Below are 26,804 nucleotides of genomic sequence, written 5' to 3' on the forward strand. Positions count from 1 at the left end.
AAATGATGTGATGTTATTTAAAGATCTATCTATCTGGGTGCAGTTGCTTTCAGAGGCCAGAAAAGGGTGTCAGATCCCTTGGAGCTGAGTTACATGCCGTTGAAAGACACCCCACCTTCCATGGGTGCTGGAAACTGAACTCTGCAAGAGCAGTAGGAACTCTTCAAATACGGAACCATCTCTCTAGCCCCTGATGTGATGCTATTTAATTAAAGTATCATCTGGGTAGGTGAAGGTATTAAGAAATTCTTGCCGGGCATGTTAGCCCAGTTGTGTGTGATCCCAACTGAGCAGAAGCCTAAGGCAGAGATCACAAGTTCCAGGATTGCCTTGGTTACAGAGCAAGTGCACCGATAAAACCCAGCCTCCTCCATATACACACACCCAACACAGATAAAAGACTTGAGACAGAGTTCAATGATAAAGTGCCCAGTAAGATGCTGGGTTCAAAACCCACCACCACCAAATAAATAAATTAAACAAATAAATAATAAAAAGAAAAAAACCCAAAACCCCTATGATTTTTTATAATAGTGCTTTTCTCCCAGAGGTTCACACTAAAGGAGAAAATAAGACAACTGAAGTAAAATACATATTCTAGCTATATTGTGTTGTGCTATGCTATGGTACTGCCTAAAACTGTAAAAGGCTGGAGCAGAAAGTGAATTCTGTCCATGACAGGGCCTCTGACTGACACACATATGCCTAGGGCCTGGAGCAACGAAGGCTCTTTAGGGGTATAGCGGCCTGCAGGTTGGGCAACAGACTCCAGCCATGCAAGCTCACACTGGAGTTGGGTGTTTGGTGATGCCGGTGATACTCATGTTCCTGTAAGTATCACCAAAGAAATTGTTGGTGCACTGTTGTAGTTTGAATATGTTTGGCCCAGGGAGTGGCACTATTAGGAGGTGTGGCCTTGTAGGAGTAGGTGTGGCTTTGTTAGAGGAAGTATGTCACTGTGAGGGGTGGGCTTTGAAAGACCTTCCTGGTAGCTGCCTGGAGGTCAATCTTCTCTTGCTTGCCTTCAGAACAAGATGCAGAACTCTCAGCCCCTCCAGTGCCATGCCTGCCTGGATGCTGCCATACTTCCTGCCTGGATGATAATGGACTGAACCCCAATTAAATGTTTGCCGTTATAAGAGTTGCCTTGATCATAGTGTCTCTTCACAGCAACAGAAACACTAAGACATGCGCCAAGCTGGATAGAATTATTTATTTGGGTTGCTGCTGTTTCTCTATCTGGAGTAAACAGAAATAGCTTTCCCAGAAGTCTCCCAGCAGCCATACGGTGAACTTGACACATTCTTTCATATAATTTTAAAAAGAATTATTTATTTCATGTATGTGAATACACTGCAGCAGTCTGCAGACACACCAGAAGAGGACATCAGATCCCATGACAGATGGCTGGGAGCTACCATGTGGTTGCTGGGAATTGAACTCAGGACCTCTGGAAGAGCAGTCAGTGCTCTTAACTGATAAGCCATCTCTCTAGCTCTCTTTCATATAATTTAAATGTTTCCATTATTTGTTTGTTTGGTTGGTTGGTTGGTTTTGAGACAGGGTTTCTGTGCAGCCCTGGCTGTCCTGGAATTCCTCAAAGTCAAAAAATCTTCCTGCTTCTGCTGCCCAAGTGCTGGGGTTAAAGGTGTGCACCACCACCCAGCTGCCCTCTCCTCTCCTCTCCTCTCCTCTCCTCTCCTCTCCTCTCCTCTCCTCTCCTCTCCTCTCCTCTCCTCTCCTCTCCTCTCCTCTCCTCTCCTCTCCTCTCCTCTCCTCTCCTCTCCTCTCCTCTCCTCTCCTCTTTCCTTTCCTTTCCTTTCCTTTCCTTTCCTTTCCTTTCCTTTCCTTTCCTTTCCTTTCCTTTCCTTTCCTTTCCTTTCCTTTCCTTTTTCTTCTTTTTCAAAATGTATTTCTTTTGAGCCATGGTCTCATGTACCCCTGGCTGGTTTGGAACCTCTGTGGAGATCAGACTAGCCACAAACTCCCAGAGACAGCCTGCCTCAAGAGTGCTGAAATTTATAGCATGCCGCACCAGGGTGGGCTAAGCAGTTTATTTTTATGTCATTTCAAAAGCCACTCAGTTGAAATCTAATAATGACACTGGCAAGCATTAGCCTATGGGAACTGCTCCTGTAGAGAGTTGAGAGCATCTTACATCCCAGTCGCCTGCTGGCATCCTGTGTGCCATACGTTCTCCAGTCTGAGTCTGCACACCAACCTATCTCCCATACAGTCCTCTTTCTTCCTTCTGGGGGTCTGGCCTCTGGGGAACACCTTCCCTTGGCTGAGTTACCTATCCAGGAGGGGTTCAACAGCCTTCTGTAAGTTGGTCTTTAGGCCTGTGGATTTAGATACTTCACTTAACAATTAATTAGTTGCTCATCTAACTGCTTAATCTACATACTGTAAGAGGGTCACCCAGGAAGCTTCACACTCTCTTGTTTTCCCAAGAAAGCCAGACAATTATTCATGCTTCTGTCTCCCAATTCACCCTCCGTGTAAGGGGAAAAGTATGTTGAAGAAAAAAATATATATGATGGCCTTAACAAAAACCAGAAAATTGGTTTGATAAAAATTAACTGTCTTTGACATCATCAATGTAGGAAATCTAACAACTGCATTTCCGGAATAAAATAAAAGAATTTTGCAAGACAACTTGGTGGAAACTCATGTACAAAACTACTTTGTAAGCCAGGCATGGTGGCACATACGTGCAATCCCAGCACTTGGGTGCTCCGGAGAGACCAGGGGTTCGAGTTCAGCTATTTAGTAAGTCTGAAGCCAGCCTAGAATACAAATGTCTCAAAAATGGATTTTATTTGTTTTTTTTTTTTTTGTTTTGTTTTGTTGTTGAGACAGGGTCTCATGTAGCACACACTGGCCATGAAGCCACTATGTAACTGAGGTTACACAAGGTTAAAATGGTAACACTCCATCTATTCGAAGGTCACTGATGGAGTTGTGGTGTTCAAATCCTCAGGGAAAGACCAAAGACTGAGACTCAATTCATACTTAGAGTAAATGAATTTACTTCTGACTGGTAGGAGAAAGAAGGCAGCCTTAGAGCCAAACAGCATGTCATGTGGAAGGGAGCTGAAGGAGGGGTTTATAGAGGTGGACATCTAAGGTGGACATCACAGTTATCTATGAACTCCACAGCTGTCTTACCCTCCTTGGTTGTCTCTCTTCTGCTGTAATCAAAAGATGGCTTCATTCCAGAGCAAGTGGTTAAATGCCTCACAGCGGGAACAGTATTATGCTATCCTGATATCACCTGCAGGTAGGATGTGAAAGCCACCCTTGGCAGTGCACATCTGTCCCCCCTGTACTGAGAATGTAGACGTGTGATCAGGAGTTCAAGGCCACCCTCAGCTCTATAGCAAGACTGCGGAAGAACAGGACTTCAAAGGAAAGTCAAGACAAACCATAAGGTGTGGGGAGATATTTCTCATGCTGTGGTCAACAAAGGACTCGTATCAGGAAGGGCTGGCAAAAAAGACTCAGTAGGCAAAGGAGCCTGCTGCCAGGCCTGATGACCCGAGTTCAATACCCAACACTCTCCTGGTGGAAGGAGGGAGAGAAATGACACCTACACATTGTCCTCTAACATGGATCTCTCTCTCTCTCTCTCTCTCTCTCTCTCTCTGTCTCTCTCTCTCTCTCATACACACAGACACACACACACAGACACACACACACGCTAAATCATGATAAAATACACGAGCTTCTAAGAACTGGTAAGGATAATATGGGCAGCAGAGCAGGAGAAAAGAATGAAATGAAGAATTTAGCAGAACAGGGAATGTTGTAAAATCTCCGTCATAATCTAACTAGAGAAAAACAGAAGGACATTGCTCAAAACTCATCTACTACACAAGGAATCTATTACAACATGCGGATTACGCAGCTGACGGGTTGAGAGCCAAACAAGGGACAGAGAGGACACTGTCCCTGGGTTGGAAGGCCTCCTCCTCAGTAGGAGACAGTAGGACTTCAGCACCACCCAGTGACAGCAGAGCCACAGAGGGCCTGCTGGGAGGAGTTAGCGCAGGGAGAGGATGGGAGAAACCCCTGGTTTCTTCTCGCTCCCCTTTCTTTCCCATTAACCAAACACAGACTGAATCCAGCTGAGGGGGGACCATGAAAAACTTCACGGAAGGCCTGCCTTTCTGCAGCACAGGGCAGGAAAATCCAGAGGAACAGATCTGAGAACCAGCAGCCACGGGTGAGTGCAAACTGTCCGGGGTAGTGTGGGAAATGTGTCTTTTCTGTAACAGATACGACAGAGGAGTTCAGTTCTAAGTAGAGAAATTTATTGTGGCTCACCGTTCCATCAGCTTTCAGCCATTCTTCCTTGATCTGCTGAAGCACAGCATGTCATGGAGCACACAGCCCAGGAGACTCTTGTCATGACAGCCAGCAAGGGGAGTGGGACAGAGGGACAGAGACAGACAGACACAGAGACCCAAAGAGAGACAGAGACACAAAGAGACAGAGATTCTAATAATCCCTTCAAGAATTTGCTTGAAACTCCAGACTTTTAACTAGATCAACGAGGTTCTGCTTCCTAAGGAGCTGAGGACCAAGCTGTCAACAACAAAGGGGCCTTTAGAAGAGAGTCAGCCAACTGTTCCAGACAAACTCACACTACAGCATGCTTAAGAAACTCACTTCCAGAGTGGAGGTATAAGAAGCTCTTTGAACACCCCTCCCCTCCACCCCAGTGCCTTCAGCAGAACTATAATACAGAACTGGGTGTGACTCTGGGATCTGTAACAGGTGTCTTCGTGCCTTCTTACATATCTAACTGGGGGAAAAGACAGTGGGCCGACCACTGGCTGTGCAGAAAGGTTCCCTGAATGCTTTGCTCTGTGCCAGACTCTAAGCATGTGGGGGGTGGGGGTGGGGTGAAGGTAGTGAGGGTTGATGGTGCTGGGTATTGTTCCAGTCTGGGCATTATGAAGACTTCAAACTTGATCCCTTGGACCCCCCAAAACCCTGAATGCATGCAGCTCCTTTGGTCTCTCCAGGTTGGAAATACTTGCATTGCAAAATACTGTAGACTTTATTCAGAGGAAGTCTTCTCAAAGAATGGGGGCTAAACAGATCTTGGCTATTCAGGGAAAACAGCCTGCCCTGTTTAACCTGGCTGATCAATAGAGCGTACATCTGCATTCTAAATGTGTGCATTACACAGATGGAAGATATACAATGCCCCCAGAATGGGGAGAGAGAAAATAAAAAGTCTCCAGAAATGTTCTGGGAATACACAGAAAAATATGTAAATATTTATCTCAGAAAAGTTGAATCTCAGCAAGGAGAGTGACTGTCCCTGACATCTGAGCCAACCCCCACTGGACAGAACAGAGTCTGCATCCCAGGCAATGTCCTGTTCCTTCAGGTAACCCGCATGCCCATGCGTTCACGCTCCTGCTTCCCCATGGCGACCCCCTTTCTTTCTATCTCACCTCCTTGTTCCTTCCTGACATCCCAAGCCTGGGGACCTTTTCTCTGTCCCCTCTCTTCTTCCTAGCCCACGCTGGGGGCATCTTTTTTTTTTTTTTTTTTTTTTTTTTTTTTGGTTTTTCGAGACAGGGTTTCTCTGTGTAGCCCTGGCTGTCCTAGCTGGAACTCACTCTGTAGACCAGGCTGGCCTCGAACTCAGAAACCTGCCTGCCTCTGCCTCCCAAGTGCTAGGATTAAAGGCATAGGACACCACTGCTCGGCCGGCTGTGGGCATCTTTATTAACCAATCAGATTAAACTCTTAAATTTAAGAGGCAAGGTTCATACAACAAAAATTGGTGAACTTGAGGATTTGCTCTTCTTGGGGACAACCAGATCTTGAGATACAGTCTTTTAGCATTGGAATACATAGCAGCCACCAGACCAGCCCCAATAGTTTTCAGCCAAGAACTACAATCTCCCTGGAGGGATAAGATTGCCAGTGAGTCCAAATTGCAGTTGCTAAGTTCCAGGGAGGTGGAGCCAAGCAGTCAAGTGCTCCTCTCACGCCCCCTGCCCTGATTCAGTGGAGGCTCCACACCAGCAGTGCTGGACTGGGAACAATCAGATTCATCTTCTCACCCTTTATAAATCTTCACGCTTTATAAAATAGGGATGTCCTGCAGAAAGGAAGTAATTGCTGCTCTTGCCTTTAGGTTCAGAGCAAGAAGTCAGAGTTTTACCCACGAGAAGAGGCAGACCCATAGACCCAGAGGGGCTCGGAGGAACATCCTAAGGAACAGATCCATTTCCAGATAGCATTGAGGGAAATTCTAGTATTCTAAGGATATATGCAAAAAACAAAACAAACAAACAAACAAACAAAACCCCACCCTGTACATTTCAATAGTTATTCCCTAAGATATCTCAATAAAAGCTTCAAAGATAGTAAATAAAACCAAGGAGAGGAGGGCACTCAGAGTTAAACATCTGTGATTGCATGTAGCCATTGGGGACCTCGGCTGGAAATTGTTTACCTCTTGGCGGTTCTCAAGCACGTCGGGTTTCTCCCCGGGCGGCTCTGGTTTACTTTCCTTCACAGAGTCAGGACAAGGATTTCGAAGAAAACTTTTATACAAACAGGCTCAGACCTGGAGCAGGCAGGCCCAATTTCAACTCCAGAGCCAGCCTTTTTAGTGGAATAGAACAGCATAAAATCTTTTTAAAAATATTATTCATATGCTAGTTTAGTGTGGGTTTTACTCCTGTCAACAGACACCATGACCAAGACAGCTATTATAAGGACAACATTTAATTGGAGCTGGCTTACAGGTTCAGAGGTTCAGTCCATTATCATCGAGGTGGGAGCACGGCAGCATCCAGGCAGGCATGGTGCAGGAGGAGCTGAGAGCTCTACATCTTCATCTGAAGGCTGCTAGGAGAAGACTGTTTTCAGGAAGCTCAGAGTTGGGTCTCTAAGCCTACCTCCAGAGTGACACACTTCCTCCAAGAAGGCCACACCTACTCCAAGAAGGCCACACCTCCTAATAGTGCCATTCCCTGGGCCAAGCACATTCAAACCATTATATTTCCCCCACTTACACCCCATAAGGTTGTTCAAACACATGAGTCTATGGGGACCATACCTAGTCATAGAATAAATGCTAAAACATTTAGTCCGACTTCAAAAGTCCTCATAGTTTACTATAGCAGTCTCAACAATGTAAAAGTCCAAAGTTCAAAGTCTCTTCTGAGATTCATCCAATCACTTAGTTATAATCTCCAAAGACAGGAAACCAGATGACTAACTCCAAACTCTGCATCTCCATGTCTGATGTGAAAGTGTGGTCTTCAAATCTCCAACTCTTTTTTTCATCTTTGTTGACTGCAACAAACTTCTTTCTCCTGGGCTGGCTCCAGTCTCTGTTAGCAGCTTTTCTTGGCTCAGACCCCTCAGCTCTGGCATCTCTAATATCTTGGGGTCCCCAAGTCAACTTCAACTTTACAGCTTCTTGTTCCAATGTCTGGGATCCACATGTTATCTTCTGGGCTCCTCCAAAGGGCTTGAGTCACATCTCCAGCTCTGCCCTCTGTAGCACTCTAGGCTCTGTTTGATTCCACTCTACTAATGCCATTCTTCTTAGGGGCCATCCCATGGTACTGGCATCTCTAATATGCTGGGGTCTACCGCTGCAATTAAGCTTCACCAATAGCCCCTCATAGGTTCCCTCTATGGTGCCAAGCCTCAACTTTTTTTGTATGACCCCTTCCTTTTGGGCCTTCAACTGTAACTGAGGCTGTACCTTCACCAATGGTCTTCCCTGGCCTTTCACAGAGCCAAGCCTCAGCTGCTCTATAGGCTCTTACACATTACCAAGTTCAGCTACTAGCATGAAGTCCAACCTTGGCTGTCTCTGGAACATAGCCTCTTTGTACTTTCAGATACATATCTTCATATCTTAGAAGATTTCACCTCAGTGATTCCTGTCTCTTCCTAATCACCACAAATTTCTTAGCTCCAGCTAACCTGCATCAATTGTCTCAGTAGTCCTTTATATTCATGAATCTAAAGACAGAGCCGTGCTGGAGAGATGGCTCAGTAGTTAGGAGCACTGACTGCTCTCCCAGAGGTCCTGAGTTCAATTCACAGCAACCACATGGTGCCCCACAACCATCTGTAATGGGATCTGATGGTCTCTTCTGGTGTGTCTGAAGATAGTTACAATGCATTCATATAAATAAATCTTAAAAAAAAAAAGGCAGAGTCACATGGCTGAAGCTGCTGAGTTCTGCTGTTTTCTGGAACTGCAACATGACTCCCTTGTTCTGTTACATTATCACCAGCTTCCTGTTTTCCCACTTCTTCACTGCCTATGTTTGACTGTTCTGGAATTTGCACTGTAGGTTGACCTTGAACTCAGAGATCTGCATGGGAGCCAACTCTTAGCAGAAAGCGGCTGTCATCTCTGCAGCCATCGCGGGCTAGTTACTTACAGGTGGTCCTTTTCCACCCTGATGAGAGACTTGCTTTCCTAGCCTGATGTTTTTGCAAGAAGCCCCCCACAGCTGAACACACTCTGATAACATCTTGTCTTTCTCCTATACATCCTGGACTGTGGTTAAGTGTCTCCAGCTGCACTCCCCAGCTTGTGCTTATATATACCCATAGTTGCCTTCCAATAAACGAGACTTGAGACTTGAGCAGACAGTCTTGTTTCTATTCTTCATGTCTCTTGCCCCTCCGTCTCCACTCTTTCTCTTGCAGACCTCGTTGACTGACCCACGGATCGGGTCAGCTGTGTCTCCTGAATGCTTGTATTAAAGGCCTGTATTACCATACCCTGACTTAAGCTTTTCTTCAACTAGAACTTTCTCTGTCCCAGGCTGGCCTTGAATTAAGAGATCTGCTTGCCTTTGTCTCCTGGTAATAAAGGTGTGTAACACCATGCCTGGGCCAAAGCTTTTTGTGGCCACTATTCCTCAAGATCTGGATCAATAGCCTATGTCTTCTGGCATTAAGATCTGGATCACAAGTCTTCTCTCCATTTCTGTATTGTAGTTCACTTCGGGTTAAAAGTCCAAATGAGAAATTCTGTTGGGAGAGAACTGGTCTCCTAGGAGTGCTGACACACCTGAGAGCACAGGTGAGACCACCACTTTTGCTCAAATTCCTGGCCCAAGAGGGACCCAGTGAACATAGTGGAACATGTGTCCTTATTACATGTTAGAGCATCTTCTGAGTATATGCCCAGATGTCCTTCAACAGAGGAATGGATACAGCAAATGTGGTTCATTTACATGACAGAGTACTACTCAGCTATTAAAAACAATGACTTCACAAAATTTGCAGGCACATGGATGGATCTAGAAATATCATTCTAAGTGAGGTAACTAAAGAACACACATGGTATGCACTCACTGATAAGTGGATATTAGGCAAAGAGCATGGAATACCCACGAAACAACTCATGAAGCTCAAGAGGAAGAAAGACCAAAGAGTGGATGCTTCAGTCCTACTTACAAGGGGGAACAAAATAATCAAGGGAAGTAGAGGGTGGGAGGGACTTGGGAGGAAGAGAGAAGGGGGAGGGGAAAAAGAGGGGCAGAATCAGGTATGGGAGGAGATAGAGGAAATGCACAAAGGGTCAGGAAATTGAACAGAGGTGTGTAGCAACGGAGGATGGGGAACTGGGGGTAGCAACCTGAAAGTCCCAGATGCCAGGAAAGCAAGAGCCTCCCAGGACCCCACGGGGATGACATTAGCTGAAATACAGGGAGAATCTGTCGAGACCATATCCAGAGGTTAAGCATGGCCACCTGTTTTAGGGTTGGGGCCACCTACCCATTTCCAAAGTTTTAACCCAGAATTGCTCCTGTCTAAAGGAAATACAGGGACAAAGAATAGAACAGAGACTGAAGGAAAGGCCATCCAGAGACTGCCCCATCTGGGGATCCATCCCACATGCAGGCACCAAACCCAGACACTTCTGCAGACACTAAGAAGTGCTTGCTGAAAGAAGCCTGATACAACTGTCTCCTGAGAGGCTCTGCCAGATCCTGACCAATACAGATGCAGATGCTCATAGCCAACCATCAGACTGAGCACAGGGATCCCAATGGAGGAGTTAGGGGAAGGACTGAAGGTGCTGAAGGAGCCTTATCTGGCATCAGTGGGAGAGGAGGCCCTTGGTCCTGTGAAGACTTGATGCCCTGGTGTAGAGGAATGCTAGGGCAGTGAGGCAGGTGTGGGTGGGTGGGTGGGGGAGCACCCTCATAGAAGCAGGGTAAGAGGGTATGGGATAGGGGGTCTGCAGAGGGGAAACTGGGAAGGGGGAATAACATTTGAAATGTAAACAAATAAAACGTCCAATTAAAAAAAAGTCCAAATGAAAACAACAACCAAGGAATAATAACTCCTAGATATAACTAACTCTCCCTTGTTCCACTGCAAAAACATAAGCAATAAGCCTTGCTGGGATCTTGCCCTGAGGTCACTGCTCCCTTAATCTGTTATCTCCTTGAACACAGGTTTCAGCTCCATTCCACTTCCTGGTGTTCATTTAATACTTGAACAACACATTGTTTTCCCCTTTCTCAGCTTGCTCCTGTTCCTTAATACGCACTTCATAAGAGTTAACTTTAGCAACCACACAACAGAATATGTACCAGGCTGTTTTGAAACTTCCTTTGTCAAAGGAATTAATCTAAATCTCTTTATCCTAGCCTCAGGCAGATAAAGCAGCCATGTTCTTTACCAAAATATCACAAAAACAGTCTCTAGACCACATACTAATATTTTTCTCCACTAAAACTTCTTGGGCCATGTCTACACAGTTCAAATCACTCTCAGCAACAAAATCTTCCAGAGTCCTACTAGGATGGCCCATTAAGCCCCACTTACAGTACTCTACTGCTTTCCAAATCCAAAGTCCCCAAATTGACATTTCTTCAAACAGAAACATGGTCAGGCCTATCACAGCAATACCCCACTCCTGGTACCAACTTTTATCATAATTTGGGTTTTACTACTGTCAACAGGTACCACGACCAAGGCAGATATTATAAGGACAACATTTAATTGGGAGTGGCTTACAGGTTCAGAGGTTCAGCCCGTTATCATCGAGGTAGAAGCACAGCAGTGGCCAGGCAGGAGGAGCTGAGAGTTCTACATCTTCATCTAAAGGCTGCTAGGAGAAGATTGCTTCCAGGAAGCTAGGAGGAGGGTCTCTAAGCCCACCCCTCCCCCCACAGTGATATACTTCCTCCAAGAAGGCCACACCTACTTCAACAAGGCCACACCCCCTAATAGTGCTACTCCCTGAGCCAAGCATATTCAATCCACCACATATGCAAAAGATATTTGAATCTCCGTAAGGTTGAACCCATTGATCAACATATCCATAACCAGTTTGTGTAGATCTGCACATGGGGCCAAACAATCCAAAAGGGTTAACACTTTGGAGATGTAGAAACAAAGGCAGGAGAGAGGTAAAAAGCAAGAGTCTTATCCTGTCTCAGGAATTATAAAGTCACAAGTTTGGAGGCCCAAGCAGAAACAGTGAGGATTCTACCTCTAGACATGGTACAAGCCAGAGCAGAGTCTTTAAAAAGACTAAAGTTAACTGGGAGCTTTATAGGTTGAGAAGTCTCAGATCACACTACCATTCCATCTTAGGGAGTTATCTAAATCAGTTTAAATAATAAAATGGAAAGTTCTAAATTTGAGCCAGTAGTGGCCTTTCTGCACTGAAAATGAAGGTGCAGGCTTCCATTCTCCTATTTTGATCTCCTTCAAGTTAACCTGCAAGCAGGCTATTGGGGTATCTTTTGGCACAGGAAATTTGGAACCCATAGAGGGGTGAAACCCAGGCAAAAACTAGGATCAAATCCAGCCACCGAAGGTACCTCTCAAATCTTAGATTTGACCAAACAGGCTTGGAAGGTAGAGGGAATTCATCTTTGGCTTCTACAAATTGCAAATCTTAAGATCTCAGGGTCAGTGGAAGGTTTTTAGACTAATAGAGTGTGCAAAGAATTCTAGGAACTCTCCACCAGTCACTCAGTTCCTTCATGCAGTAGAGATTTCTGTGGGCTTCTTAGACGTAACCAGGGTGCCTCTGAGTTAGTTCTTATGGGATTACTTTGTTCCAGCGTTTTGAGTATGTTGCATGTGTGTTCTGATCTAATCCAGGTTGGCTAATTGTCAGGGCAAACAGAGAGCGTAGGAAAAGGGTGCCTGAGAGAAACCGGTGGCCCTGTCAGGCCCTCAGGTCCTCAAGAAAGGGCTTGGAGCTGCCTGCTTGGGCTAGGGGCTCCAGATGCCATCTCAGGTGTTGAGCACCATTGTCATGTTTCTGCAAGGGCATACAGGACAGAAACATGACAAGGCGGGGCCATGTTTATTGGCAGTCACATGGCATTGGAGCATGACCTCACCAAGCCTTACATCTCACGTCATCGTGAGCTCAGAAGAGGAAATCCCACAGTAAGAAGGCTGAGACCTTTCTAGAGGCTGAAACGACCATCACACATGCATTATGTTCCTGCCTGTACTTTCTGGGAAGTTCTCTTGTCACTAGGCAAGGGAGGCTGGGAGGTGTAGTCTTTCAGAAGGAAATTATCACTAACATCCTGGGGAATTGGGGACAGAACAGTATTGGTAATTGGGGATGGATGGGTCTCCCTTCTTTAAACATTCAGACCCTAGGATTAAAGTTGAGCCTTGATCAGAGAACTTTGTCTTGGCTCATTATTTCTCTTGCCGTCCTTCCCATCCATCCCCAGCTTTCCTTTCAGGAACTCAGGAACCCGCTGGCAGCTACACACACACACACACACACCAGTGGGTCAGAGGAATCTTCTAAGAAGATTCTAGAGATACAATTTCACCTCCTGCTCTACTCTAATAGACACTGTGGAGACTATAGCCTACCTCTTCCGGCTGCTGTGCTCTTACACAGAAACCTTCCATGCATTTTCAGCATGTGCATGGAGCTGGACTTGTGTGGAGTCTTTCTCGTTTGCACACAGGCTAGCAGAGAGGAGGAATTCAGACTTGCCGTGGAATGCACAGCAGAGTCTGTGAGAACATTGCCAGGTCTCAAGTCTACATGTGTAAGTCTAAATGTGTATTGTATGATTGGATAGAGCTTCAGGTTTTCTTTCTTGTTTGCTCCCCATCAGAGGCTTCCCAAATTATGAATATTAGGGACCGAGTTCTCAGTGTCTCGGTCTGGGTGGGTAGTAGAGCAAAATGTCACGAGTGAACCGATGCATTGACAGTCAACATTAACTTCTCATGATTCTGAGGTGGGGAGATGAGATGGCAGCCGAAGCCTGGGGGAGGCCTGCTTCCCATGATGTCCGGAGTGGACTTTGTCTTTTGTCTTTGTGTGTGCTTGGAGTTTCTTGTTGCTTTTGTTTTTGAGGCAAGCTATTACCATGCACCACAGGCTGACCTTCTGGTCCCTCAGCCTCTCAAGTGCAGGGATTGCAGGCACAAGTGGCACCATGCTGGTTCTGGGGCCTCTTTTGTAAAGTCACTAAAGCCTTGAAGGAGAATGGGAGTGGCAGTCCTCACCTCCAACAGTGACTTCCATTCTTTCGCTGTCATTATATGATTTTAAATCAAAGAACTTTTCCTTTAGCCTGTACAAACCAACCAACCAACCAAAAAACAAAAAGGAACTCTGGCACTTCAAGTATAAAAACTGGTTGGATTTGGAGACAGAAAAAATGTAAGGGATAATAATTGAAACTAATGAGAAGCTGTGGGGTTTTTGTTTTTTATTTTGTTTTGTTTTGTTTTAATAAGCACAGAGTTTCTGTTCAGGATGATAAAATTTTATTGGAATTAAATAGTGGTGCACAAGGTTGTGAATATCCTTAATAGCACCAAAAAGTCTTCCATTTTATTTTATTTTATTTTATTTTATTTTTTCTGTTTTATTTTGAGACAGGATCTCTCTACACAAGACTGGCTGTGCTGCAAATCATTATGTGGACCAGCCTGACCTTGAACTTGCGGAGTTGCCTTCTGTCTGCCTCTCCTTCCTGAGTGCTGGGATGAAAGGTGTGTATTACCATGGCAACATGTAGTCTTAAAGATGATTAAAATGGCAAAATAGGCAATTCCCCCAAATGAGCAAAAGATCCTCCCTATGCAGATCTGCAGGTGGCTCCCGAGCATGTGCGAGGCTGTCCTGTGTTTATTTGCTGTTTTAGCTCCGGTTTCTACCGCTATGATGAAACACCTTGACCTAATGCAACTTGGGGAGGAAAGGGTTTATTTGGCTTACACATCCTCCTTGCTGTTCATCAGTGAAGAAACTCAGGACAGGAACTTAAACAGGGCAGGAACCTGGAGGCAGGAGCTGATGCAGAAGCCATGGAGGGATGCTGCTTACTGGCTTACTCTATATGGCCTGCTCAACCTGCTTTCTTATAGAACCCAGGACCAACCAGGGATGGCTCATCACCTATGATGAGCTGGGCCCTCCCCATCAATCATTAAAGAAATGATCTACGGTTGTATCTCACGGAGGCATTTTCTCAGTTGAGGCCTCCTTCTTTCATAAAACTCTAGCTCATGTCAAATTGATATAAAATTTGCCAGCACATCAGCTATCTGAAAAATGCCAATTTCAGATACAGTGGAATATGTCACATAGCTATATTGGACTTAAAAACTCAAGCCAAAAGGTAGGCAGTGGTGGCACACACACACACACACACACACACACACACACACACACACACTTTTAATCCTAGCAATTGGGAGGCAGAGGCAGGTGGATCTCTATGAGTTCAAGGCCAACCTGATCTACAGAGTGAGTTCCAGGACAGCCAAGGCTACACAAGAAACCTTGCTAGAAAACCAAAACCAAACAAATCAAACAACCACCAACTCTACAAGGTCAAGATCCTGTGGTAGATATCACGGCCAGAACCTTGCTGCCTGTGGTAAGGACTACTTCTAATGGTGCACTACTTTTTACAGTACCTGTGCCTCTGTGGCAACACTTAGATTGGTTCCATAAAATCTAAGGGAGGTCAGAGATACCACCGTGCCATCATTCCCAGCAGATGCACACACAGCCTAAGTGAGAGCCATGTGGGTATCAGCAAGTGGCAGAATTAAAATTCTGCTACAGTACACCTGTACTATGAAGGAATGCATATCCATGTCAGAATCCAAATTACACTGGTATTGGCTGGTTTTGTTTGTCCACTTAACACAAGCTGGAGTTATCACAGAAAAAGGAGCCTCCTTTGAGGAAATGCCTCCATGAGATCCAACTGTAAGGCATTTTCTCAATTAGTGATCAAGGGTGGGAGGGCCCATTATGTGTAGTGCCATCCCTGGGCTGGTAGAAAGCAAGCTGAGCAAGCCAGGGAAAGCAAGCCAGTAAAGAACATCCCTCCATGGCCTCTGCACCAGCTCCTGCTTTCTTACCTGCTTGAGTTCTAGTCCTGACTTCCTTTGGTGATGAACAGCAGTGTGGAAGTGTAAGCTGAATAAACCCTTTCCTCCCCAACTTGCTTCTTGGACATGATGTTTGTTCAGGAATAGAAACCCTGACTAAGACAACACTGGATAAAGGAGCTGTGATGGCTAGTTTTGTTTTTGTTTTTGTTTTTTAACCAACTTAACACAGGCCATTGTCATCTGGTCAAAGGGTGTTGTTAATCTCCTTTATTCAAGGAGAAAGACCACCAGCCCAAATCATTATGGCCAAATTAATTAAAATAAGCTTTTTCACTCATGATGTGTGCTGTTTTTCCCTAAGGCAGAGTTCCAGAAGTCAGAGTTGGACACGAAGAAGAGAAAGTTTTGATAGCTCAGGGGTAGAGGTTTCCAAGTCTGGGGTTTGGTAGACAAAATAGGCAGGGTTACAGGGTACAGGGGTACGGGTCTACAGGGTACAGGGGTACAGGAGTACAGGGTATAGAACATAAGCATAATACGTTAGTCATAAAGAGCTCCTAAAACAGAGACCTGGTTGCACAGAGGGCAGAACAAGCTGATAATAACACCAGGTAGTCATTAACAAGGTGGTTATAAGCAATCAACTTTTGAAATAAAAGTAGGACTCCAAGATGGTTATTATACCTTTTGAAACAAGGACAAGGTTGCAACTTCCTGGAACAGGCAGTACAGAACCGTAGTAGTTTTGGTTACAGGTGGGGCACAGCTCAATCCTTGAGAAACAAGGGTTTCATCATAAACAGAAATGAGCCTAGGTGGTCTTTGCTTGAACAGAGCTTTTAAGACTAAGATGAAGACAGGCTGGTTCATCAGGCACCTCAACCAAGAAAATGCCTTCATCAGATTAGCCTTGTAGGCAAGTCTGTGAGGCATTATCTTTTTATTTATTTATTATAAAATAAATATGTATGTGAGTACAATGTAGCTTCCTTCAGACACATCAGAAGAGGGCATCAGATCCCATTACAGATGGTTGTGAGCCACCATGTGGTTGCTGGGAATTGAACTCAGGACCTCTGGAAGAGCAGCCAGTACTCTTAACCGCTGAGCCATCTCTTCAGCCCCTGAGGAATTATCTTGAATAGTGATTGTGCTCGCTAAATTTTAAAGTCAAATTGATACAGATTGGAGCCATTGGGAAGACGGGATTGAGAAAATGCACCCAACAGATTGGCCTGTGGTCTCCTGACTGGTGATTGAGGCAAGCGTGCCCAGCTCACTGTGTGTGGTGCTACCCACGGGGCATCCCTCAGGAGTCAGCTTCTGCCTCCAGGTTCCTTCTCTAACTTCCTTGGATGATGACTGCAAGCTGTAAAAGGAGACAAACCCTTTCTTCCCCAAGTTGCTTTTGGTCATGGTATTTTTATCATAGTAAGAGAAATTCTAAAACAGTGTCAGACATGGAAGACTGCAGGCAGACTTGGGCTGTGTAAGAAACAGGCTGAGCCGGGCATGGAAAATGAGCCAGTGGCAGCGTTCCTCCATGGCCTCTGCTTCCGTTTCCCCCTCTCCCCACCGCCATGTTCCTGCTTTGATTTCCTGTCTTAGCTTCTCTCCATGGTGGACATGGCCCGGAAGCAAATAAACCCTTTCCTCCCACGGTGGTTCTGGCCTTTGTGTTAATCGCACTAGCAGAAATGAAGTCAAACAGGAGCCTTACTCTAAGGAGTACATGATCTCCGCCTCCACGCATGAAGACACGGAAGGGCAAGTGGAATCTATGCGGCACAGAGAGGAGGTGAGCGGTTATCCGAGGATGAGGTAGGTCTGGGGATCAGTGAGGGTGTGGTGGGAATTATGGGACGTTTTATAGAAACAGAACAAAAAAAAGTCACAAGTCAAGATACATTTTGAATATGTTGGTGGGTACATTGGATAGGATGTGTGTATGGCAACAAAATGGGGACCCTCTGCCAGAGGCCTGTGTTGCTAGCTGATGACTTTCTTAGCCTTTGGGTTGGTGGAAGCTGGGGATCTGATTTTACTTTCCAAAAGAATCTACCTACCAGTTGTGGGGGAGTTAGATCATAAACAGAGGTAGGCAATAAATAGCTCTTAGGGCCTAATTACAGCCCAAGATAAACTGTGATTTGGCTCCTAATTGAAGTTAGACTTGAAACACTTTACCTCTTCACAGTCACTGACATTCGAATCTGCTAATCAGCCTTTAAAGAGGGTTCAATAGTGGGTACAGTTTTGTTTTGGAAACTTTTGTTGACAATACATAAAAGGACATTCTCATTTTACAGCTGCCTAATCTCTTGTCACAAGGACAGACCACAGTTTATATAGCCAGTTCCCTACTGATAGACAATGTGATCTTTTTAAAAACAGTTTCTTTAGTCTCAATATTTGTTTTTAGATTTATTTATTGAGTTATTTATTTAGTTATCTTATGTGTATTAATGCTTTGCCTGCTCCGTATGCATGACTGTTACCCTCAGAGGCCAGAAGAGGCATCAGGTCACCGGAGACTGCAGCTGTGGATGGTTACGAGCCATCAGAGGGGGACTGGGAATTTAACCTGGATCTTCTGGAAAAGCGGTGCATACTCTTGGCCATTGAGCCATCTCTTTAGCCCCTGATGGTAGAAATTTTAATGGAAATTAATTTTTATGACATTGAAGGTGATGGAATGCTTTCTTATTTGGTTGCCTAGTAAATGTTTTCACTGGCCTATGGTTAATTTTTGTCCTAACAGTATCCCAAGCTGGCCTTGAACTCACCGTTCAAGACACTATAGGGCATTTTCTTATTCAGTGATTGATGTGGGAGGGTCCAGCCCACCATGGCGGCTCATCCCTGGGCTTGTGTCCTGATTCTATAATAAAGCAGCCATCAGAAGCAGAGGAAGCAGCACTCTTCCTTCGATGGCCTCTGCACCAGCTCCTGCCTCTCAGTTGCTGCCTGTTTGAGCTCCTGTCCTGATTTCCCTCAGTGATGAACTAGGATGTGGAAGCATGAGTCACCAAAACCCTTTCCTCCCCAATTTGCATTCGCTCAAGGTGTTTCTTCACAGCAACCCCCACTCAGTCAGCCAAAAAACATATCCTTCACTACTGCTCTTAGCTAGTGTTCACCTGGAGATCTTGTTCCAATGAAGATTCCCACCCAGAATGTGGTCTGAGATTCTAGGTTTTGGAGCTGTTCCTCAGTAGCTCAAGGCGGCTGGTGTGCCACCATGACTTGCTGTTGATTTGCATGCTTTTTCCTTTTTCTTCTTCTCAAAGAAGGAAACCTCCACATGACTCACCGAGCTGCTTTGTGCAAGCAGATGTCAGTTGTCACTGTCCCTGATGAGAACAACGTGTTAGAACACTAAAAAAAGTAAAGTGGGTAAACCAGTTTATTAACCTACTGAGTTAGTCATCTTGGGTGATTACTTTTTCCTCTGTCCTTGACTCAAAATTGGTGGAAGTAATTTGCTTAGGAAGCTCAGAATGTCTGTCAGATGGTAATGTCAGGAGTCTCCCGTGAAAGTGACACAGAGGCTCAGGACCTTAACCACAGTTTTTTCTCTTTTTCTTGAAGATGTCTCCAGGTCTTGGCATAAATGAAGACTCTTCCCATGGCCTGAACATCTTTCTTCCATCCTTCAAAGCCATTGCTACACGGCAGCTCCCGGATCAACGTGTTCCTCATGGGAGTGAATAAACATCTCTGAGTCAGGAGGAGTGGAAAAAATTCGCCCAAGATTTACCCACAAATTGGCTCTGAGAAAGCACCCCAGAACACTCCCAAAGCATTTGTGCCAGGTTCCCTGGGCTGCTGGGTTTACTTGAGAAATCATAAAATGACTTTTGTGTGTTTATTCTTTGACAATTTTATACACAAATGCAATGCACCCCGGTCAAACTGTTGTCTTTTAAATATTTATTTATTTATTTATTTATTTATTTATTTATTTTTATGAGTGTGGGTGGTTTGAATGTATGTATATATATATATCATGTGCTCACATGCCTGGTACCCACAGAGTCCAGAAGATCCCATGAGACTAGAGTTACAGATGGTACCAAGCTGCCACGTGGATGCTGGGAATTGAACTCTGGTCCCCTAGAAGAACAACCAGTGCTCTCAACCACTGAGCCATCTCCTACCCCTTGAATTCTTTTTCACAAATCAAAGTGTCCTCAAGGACGACAACATTCTCAGGTGTGTGTGCTCCAATGCACATCACTGATACCTCAGGAATGAAAAAGGGTGTAGAAGTAATTTGAATCATTTCCTACATCCTTTGTGGTTCTAGTATTCTGAGAGATAACAATACTAAGATGGGATGAAAATAAATTTCTCAGGAGTCTAAAAAATCTTTAAGAGTAGTTAACTGTGTGTATGTGTGTGTGTGTGTGTGTGTGTGTAAATACACTTACTAGGGACTAGGGTAAACCCATGTAGAATTTGGAGACCACTATCAGATGCCTGCCCTTGCTCCTGGAGTCAAAATGGGCTATCACTATGTAACCTCTATTCTGTTCTGTCATCTATCTATCTATCTATCTATCTATCTATCTATCTATCCATCTATCCATCTATCCATCTGCATGTTTTCACCATGTTCTGAGGGGTGTAACTGCCTGATAGTCACCCCTTCATTGTCCTTTGGCAAAATCGAGGTAAGCTTCACTTTAAAGAGCGAGTGCTTCTCTGTTCCCCAGACCCAATTCTCAGGGTCACCCCTAGAGCTACAACAGACCATCTCCCCATGGCCTCCCCTCCCCTCAGCCTCCAACACCAACAAGCATTCCCTGTGAACACACCAGCAGAGCAGACAACGCATAGTCAACACACCCACCAAAAATCCAGAGAAGAAACAGAAATCAAGGAACAATGGGGAGCTTTGAAGGAGAAGTCCAATAATCTAGTAGTTGCTCTGTCCCATGAGACTGGGTATTTCAGCTGGTCTTCTGCATAAGCTGGAATCCTGAAAAAGTAGCCTCCAACAGATGTGCTGGCAAGTAAGTGCAAGCAGACGAAGAAGAAAGCCTTCCTTTTCCCATTGTTCTTATGTAAGTTTCCAGCAGAATGTGTAGCCCAGATTAATGGTATGTACCAGCACACTGGGACCTAAGCTATTCTTTACTTGGAACTTGCTTTGTCCTAGCCTGGCCTTGAACAGAGAAATCTGCTTGCCTTTGTCTCCTGAGATTAAAGGTATGTACCATATCGCCTGGGCCTAAGCTTTTCATGGCCACTATGCCTCAAGATCCAGATGAAAAGTCTGTGTCTTTCAGCCTCAAGATTCAGACCACAGACATGCCCATAATTTCTGGATTATAGTTCATTCTAGATGTATTCAAGTTGACAATTGGGAATAGCCATCACAAGCATCAGTCTAAACCCAGATGCCTAAACATCAGCATAAGAACACAATAACATCCAGAGCAACATGTCTTCATCAGAGTTCAGATATCCTACTACAGCAGAATATTATTGAATATTCCAACATAGCTGAAGCACAAGAAAAGGACCTTAAAATGAACTATAAGCAGATGACAGAGGTCCTTAAAGAGGAAATGAATAAATCCCTTAAAGAAATCCAGGAAACCACAAACAATTGGAGGAAATGTATAAGTCCCTCAAAGCCAAGAGAACACAAAAACATTTGAAGGAAATGAATACAACTATTCAAGGCCTGAAAATGGAAACAGAAGCGATAAAGAAAACACAAACTGTGAGAATCCCAGAAATGAAAAATTCAGGAATGCAAACAGGAATTGCAGAGGCAAGCTTAGCCAACATCACACAGGAGATGGAAAAGGTGTTGAAGACACGGTAGGAGAGATGGAAATATTGGTCAAAGAAAATGTTAAATCTAAAAAACTTCTGACACAATATATCCAGAAAATCCGGACACTGTGAAAAGACCAAGCTTAAAAATAATAGAAAAAGAGGAAGAAGAATCCCAGCTCGATGGCCCAGAAAATATTTTCAACAATATCACACAAGAAAATTTTTCTAACCAAAAAAGGAGATGCCTATACAGGTACAAGAAACATATAACACCAAATAGATTGAATCAGAAAAGGAAGTCCTTTCACCACACCCAGAGCACTAAACATACAGAATAAAGGTAGAATATTAAAGGCTGCAAGGAAATAAGACCAAGTAACACACAAATGCAGACCTATTAAAATTATACCTTATTTCTCAGTGAAGAGTCTAAAAGCCAGAAGGGCTTAGACAGATGTGCTGCAGACTCTAAAAGACCACAGATGCCAAACCCAGATTACTATACCCAGCAAAACTTTCAATCTCTATAGATGAAGAAAACAAGATGTTCCACTATAAAGTGAATTTTGTTTTTGTTTTTCAAGACAGGGTTTCTCTGTATAGTCCTGGCTGTCTTGGAACTCACTCTGTAGACCAGGCTGGCCTCAAACTCAGAAATCTGCCTGCCTCTGCCTCCCAAGTGCTGGGATTAAAGGTGTGTGCCACCATGCCCGGCTTATAAAGTCAAATTTAAACAATATCTATTTAGATATCTAGCACCTCCCTACAGAGGGTGCTAAAAGGAAAATTCTAACCCAAGGAGGGTAACTGCATCCATGAAAACACAGGAAAAAGATAATCTCACATCAGCAAAACCAAATGAAGGGAAGTGCATGAGTGTGTATGCCAACAAGATAAAAGAAATTAATAATCATTGGTCATGGATATCTCCCAATATCAATAGTCTCAATTCCACAATAAAAAGATAGACTAACAGAATGTATATGAAAACAGGGTCTATCCTTCTGTTGCATACAAGGCACACACCTTAACATCAAGGATAGACATTACCTCAGGGTAAAAGGTTGGAAAAAGATATTCCAAGTAAATGGACTTAAGAAGCACGCTGGTATAATCATTTTAATACCTAACACAATAGAATTTACACCAAAATTAATCAAAAGAGATAGAGAAGGATACCACATACTCATGAAAGAAAAAAAAATCTACCAAGATGACATTTCAATTCTTAACATCTATGCCCCAAACACAAAGGCACCCACTTTTGTAGAAGAAACATTACAGCTTAAATCACATAGTGTCTCTCACACACTGGTATTGGGAGACTTCAATAGCCCACTCTCACCTAATGGACAGATCCATCATCCAGATGAAAACTGAATAGGGAAATATTGGAGCTAACAGACATTAGAAATAAAATGATCTAAAAGATATTTACAGAACATTCCCCCCAAACACACACAAAAAAAATATCTTTTTCTCAGCATCCAATGGAACTTTTTCCCAAACTGACTGCATACTTGGACACAAAGCAAGTCTCAGTAGGTACAAGAAAATGGAAAGAACTCTATCCTATCAGACCACCATGGATAGCAAGAACAGAACGCCTACAAACTCATGAAAACTAAACAACTCCCTATTGAATTTAAAAAAAAAAAATGGGTTGAGACAGAAATAAAGTAAGAAATTAAAGACTTTTAAGAATTCAATGAAAATGAGTATACAATATATCCAGACTTATAGAACATGATGAAAACCGTGCTAAAGTAAAAGTAGCAATAAGTGCCTACATATAAAAAAAAAATTGTAGAGATCTCATGCTAAAGACTTAACAGCACACCAAAAGCTCCTAAGCAAAAAAGAAGTAAGCACGCACAAGAGGAATAGATGGCAAGAAATAATCAAACTGAGGGCTGAAATCAATAAAATAGAAATAAAGAAAACAATACGCAGAATCAATGAAACAAAGAGTCTGTTCATTGAGAAAATCAACAAAATTGATAAAACCTGTATCCAAACTAACTAAAAGGCAGAGAAAGAATATCCAAATTAGTAGAATAAAAAATGAGAGGGGTGGGGGGAAGCGGCACAACAGAAACTGAGTAATTACAGAGAATCAATCATAAGGACATACTTATAAACCTGTACTTTACCAGATTGGAACATCTAAATGAAATTGCTAATTCTATCAATAGGAAACACTATTTAAGTAAACTAATAGTATTTATAAATGAATAGTTGTACATAAATAGGTAATTTACTCAGTAGGTAACAGATCAGATAAATGATGTAAATAGACTCACAAACCCTAGTAAAACAGAAGCAGTCATTAAAAGTCTCTCAATGAAGAAAAGCCACGAGCCAGATGATTTTAGTGCAAAACTCTACCAGACTTTCAAAGAAGAATTAATCCAAACACTACTCAAATTGTTCCATAAAATAGAAACAGAAGGAACAGGGCCCAATTCATTTTATGAGGCCACAGTTACCCTGATAACTAAACCACACAAAGACCCAACAAACAAAGACAACTACAGACCAGTTTCCCTCAGGAACATATATTCAAAACTACTAAATAAAATACTTGTAGACAGAGTCCAAGAACACATCAAAAAGATCATTCACCATGGTCAAACAGGCTTCATCCCAGCAATGCAGGGTTCAACATATGAAAATTAGTCATGTAATCCACTGTGGTGGTTTGATTTTGCTTGGCCCAGGGAGTGTCACCATTAGGAGGTGTGGTTGTTGGACTAGGTGTGGCCATGTTGGAGAAAGTATGTCACTATGGGGATGAACTTTGAGACCCTCCTCCTAGCAACCTAGAAGTAGTCTCCTGATGCTATGTAGAACTCTCAGGTCCTCCAGTGCCATGCCTGCCTGGATGCTGCCATACTTCCCGACATGATCATAATGGACTGAACCTCTGAACTTGTAATCCAGGCCCATTTACATGTCCTTTATAAACGTTGCCTTGGTCATGATGTCTCTTCACAGCAATAAAACTCAAACTAAGACATCCACATATAAATAAACTGAAAGAAAAAGGCACATGATCATCTCATTAAGTTTGGAAAAAGCCTTTGACAAAATCCAACAGCCCTTCATGATAAAAGTCTTGGGGAGATTAGTGATATAAAAGACATACCTAACCACAGTAAAGATAATTTATAGCAAGCCTTTATTTAACATCAAGTTAAATGGAGAGAAACTCAACACAATTCTACTAAAATCAGGAATAAGACAAGGCTGTCCGTGCTCTCAATAAAAATATTGATATATCAATACAGTACTTGAAGTTTTAGCTAAAGAAATAAGTCAACTGAAGGAGATCAAGGGGATACATATAGGAAAGGAAAAAGTCAAATTATCATTATTTGCAGATGATATGATAGAATTCTACCAAGGAACTCCTATAGTTGATAAGCACTTTCATCAAGGTAGCTAGATTAAAAAAAAAATCAGTAGTCCTCATGTATATAAATGACAGTCTGAGAAAGAAATCAGGGGAAAAAAGTACCCTTCACAATAGCCTTAAATAATATAAAATATCTTGGGGATAACTTTAACCAAGCAAGTGAAAAATTTGTATGATTAAGAACTTCAAGTCTTTGAAAGAAATTGAAGATCTCAGAAGATGTAAAAATCCCCCATGCTCATGGATCACTAGGTTTCATACAGTGAAAAGGGCCATCTTACCAAAAGCAGTCTACAGATTCAATGCAATCTCCATCAAAATTCCGACACAATTCTTTCCAGACCTTGAAAGGACAGCTCTCAACAACTGTCATATGGAAAAACAAACAAACAAGCAAACAAACAAACAGGGTAGCTAAGACAGTCCTGAACAGTAAGAGAACTGCTGGAGATATCACCGTTCCTGGTTTCCAGTTGTACTATAGAGATATAGCAATAAAAACCATGTAGTATTGGCATAAAAGCAGACACACTGATCAATGGAATCAAAACAAAGACCCTATATCTAAGTCTACACAGCTATGGACACCTGTATTTTGATAAAGAAGCCAGAAGTATACAATGGAAAAATTAAAAAAAAATCTTCAATGAATGGTGTTGGTGAAATTGGATGTTGGTATGTAGAAGAACACAAATAGATCCATATCTATCACCCTGCACAAGACTCAAGTCCAAACAAATCAAAGACCTCAACATAAAATCAGATAAACTGAACCTGACAGAAGAGGAAGTAGGGGAATAACCTTGAATGCATTGGCACAGGAGACAACTTTCTGAACAGGACGCTAGATAGTTCAGACACTAAGAAAAAAAATTAATACATGAAGCCTCGTGTAACTGAAAAGCTCCTATGAGGCTAAAGGATGCCATCAATCTGACAACGTGGCACCTTACAGAATGGGAAAAGTTTTTCCTCAGCTCTACGTCTGATAGAGGACTAACATCAAAAACACATAAGGAAATGAAACTAGATGTCAGAAAGCCAAATCATCCAATTAGAAAATAGGGTACAGACCTAAACAGAGAATTCTCACTAGACAATCTCAAATGGCTGAGATACACTAAAGATATGTTCCACATCCTTAGCCAAGGAGAAATGCAAATCAAAACTACTTTGAGATTCTATCGTACATCTGTCAGAATGGCTAAAGCTAATAACCCAAGTGACAGCTCATGCTGGCAAATATATGGAGCAAGGAATCCACTCTTTCATTGCTGGTGGGAGTGGAAACCAACATGGCAGTTCATCTAAAAGTGGGCATCAATGTACTGCAAGATCCAGCTACTCTTGAGGATACACCTTAGGGATGCTCCATCTGACAATAAGAACACTTGTTCCACTATGTTCACTGTGGCTTTACTCATAATAGCCAGAAACTGGAAACAACCTAGATGGCCCTCAACCAAAAAATGAATAGAGAAGATGTGGTATATTTAATACAACAGAATATCACTCAGCTGTTAAAAAAATGACATCATGAAATTTGCAGGCAAATGATGCAACTAGAAAAAATTAATTACTCTGAGTTAACCCAGAGAGATAAATATGGTTCGCTTATAAGTGGGTATTAGCTGTTAAGTAAATGCTAATCAAGCTACAATCCGCAGACCCAGAGAGGTTGGGTAAAGAGGGCTCGGGAGGGGAAGCATAGATCTCCCCAGGAAGGAGAAATAGATTTTATGCGTGCACTGGGCACAGGTGGGACATGTGCAGGAGGGGGAGGGGAGGGGATGGAGGGAGAGAGAGATAGAGAGTGTAGGGAGAGGCAGCTGGAATTGGGGGCTTTAGGAGTGTGGGAACCTAGTGCAATGAAAAACTTCCTGGAATCTATGAGGGTGACCCTAGTGAGGACTGCTAATAATGGAGGATACTGAGTCTGAACTGGCCATCTCTTAGAGCCTGGCAAAGCTTTCAGTGACAGGTTGGGGTTGCAATTGTTGAGGTTGGTCAAGGGGGTGGGGGGTCCAGTGGAAAGGTTGTTGGTCAAGACCGGGGTCTCCTGTGGAGATCCTTAAATATCTCAGGCTAATGCCAGGACAGAGGGTTTGCTGCTCTCTATAAACTGACAGCAGGACTCCACTACTGAAGGCAATCTCCACAGGTTATTGAATCATAGAGAGGTCCAGCTAGTGCCTGGATGGAGCCTTCACCCCTGCAT

General features: G+C 43.4%; 1 long non-coding RNA gene across 1 annotated transcript; it reads left to right on the forward strand.

Annotated features, from left to right (window-relative positions):
• Nucleotides 1–16,831: 16,831 nt before the first annotated feature.
• 1700047M11Rik (RIKEN cDNA 1700047M11 gene) lies at nucleotides 16,832–19,287 on the forward strand. The gene is made up of 2 exons (NR_015458.1): nucleotides 16,832–17,196; nucleotides 18,967–19,287. It is a non-coding gene; the product is annotated as an RIKEN cDNA 1700047M11 gene (long non-coding RNA).
• The last annotated feature ends 7,517 nt before the right edge of the window (nucleotides 19,288–26,804 follow it).

This window comes from Mus musculus, chromosome 1, assembly GCF_000001635.26.
Source record: "Mus musculus strain C57BL/6J chromosome 1, GRCm38.p6 C57BL/6J".
NCBI lineage: Eukaryota > Metazoa > Chordata > Mammalia > Rodentia > Muridae > Mus > Mus musculus.